Genomic DNA, 687 nt, shown 5'->3' on the forward strand with positions numbered 1-687 from the left:
ACACAATTACCCTCATTATAAACACCTGCTGACTGGACAAGCACAAGCTGGTATAGAAAACACATTTGAACTTGCTCAGCTCATTCTGCAAGTCCACTGCTGCAGGTAAAGGACATGCTACATGGCAATGCACGCTTGTTTTTACATCGTAAAAACCCATGCCCAGTTATTATTATTATTAATATTATTATTAGTGACTCAGCATCAGAGCAGACTGAAGACTTTAATCTGTAAAACTCAAAGATGATGTCATAATATAACAGATTCAGACCACCTCCAGAGCTGATTTGAATGTTGTTAAAAAAAGATGTCAGTACAGATCACTAGAAACATGATCTTTGTGAGTTTACACGTCTGAGTCATCATGTAGGACAGGATGAGTCGTGACAATTTCAAGGATAGAAAACATTTGTTCAAGTATTTTTGTAAAATTCAAAAGGAAAAAAAATATGTTAATGGTAAAAACTAAGCCAACTAACCCACCGCTCAGTTGGTAGGGCTGATGCTTCTCAGCAAGAAGGTTGCCGGTTCAAATCCCGGCTGGAGAACCTTTCCGGGTAGAGTTTGCATGTTCTCTCTGTTATGGGTGTAAGAAAATATCGATACACTGAAATATCGTGATATTTCTTTTCCCGATACTGTATCATATTCTAAAGCCCTGTATCGATTTTTAATTAAGGTTTAAAA

The sequence above is a fragment of the Austrofundulus limnaeus genome, unplaced genomic scaffold (genome assembly GCF_001266775.1).
Source record: "Austrofundulus limnaeus strain Quisiro unplaced genomic scaffold, Austrofundulus_limnaeus-1.0 Scaffold340, whole genome shotgun sequence".
NCBI lineage: Eukaryota > Metazoa > Chordata > Actinopteri > Cyprinodontiformes > Rivulidae > Austrofundulus > Austrofundulus limnaeus.